The sequence below is a fragment of the Sinocyclocheilus anshuiensis genome, unplaced genomic scaffold (genome assembly GCF_001515605.1).
Source record: "Sinocyclocheilus anshuiensis isolate Anshui unplaced genomic scaffold, SAMN03320099.WGS_v1.1 scaffold386, whole genome shotgun sequence".
Lineage (NCBI taxonomy): Eukaryota > Metazoa > Chordata > Actinopteri > Cypriniformes > Cyprinidae > Sinocyclocheilus > Sinocyclocheilus anshuiensis.
Window position 1 is genome coordinate 256,326 of NW_015542332.1, and position 713 is coordinate 257,038.

Below are 713 nucleotides of genomic sequence, written 5' to 3' on the forward strand. Positions count from 1 at the left end.
TGAGAATTTTGCAAAGGTTATAGTAGCTATGTTAGGTCTAGAAGGAATAGACTCATCAGGAAGTCAAACAACCCTTTGTGTTTGCGTACGTGTATGTGTTTGTGTGTGCTCATTCTTGTCTGGATATTTACCGATTCCTTCAATTTCCAGAGAGTAAAGGTCAGTGTATCGAGTGTTTGCATGTCTGAGTGAATGCACATACACGAGATTGAGTGTGTATATGCGGTAACCAGCTTGTGATGGATAGAGAAGTTCAGGTTCCATCTGACCCTACACTGCTGGTCTGTATTCAGTGCCGGGCGCTCTCTGACAGGCTCATGCATCATTACAGAGCCGCCTCTGTTTGTTTGCTTCTGATGAGCCCTGTGCCCAATGTGTACAGAGCATCCCAACTTTTTCCACTGCCAGTGCTGTGCAAAAAGACATTCCTCAAATGACGTCTGTTCAGAATGCTTCATTTCATTTCAAAACTGCCACATTGATCAGAATCATTTTTGAGCCAAGGTACACTTCTGGAGTCAAGCTACCTCGAGTAGTCTAAATACTAAGTACTGTCAATTGTTTATTATCTCAAAATATTACAAGATATATACGTATATATATATATATATATATATATATATATATACAGGTGTATCTCAATAAATTAGAATGTCATGGAAAAGTTCATTTATTTCAGTAATTCAACTCAAATTGTGAAACTCGTGTATTAA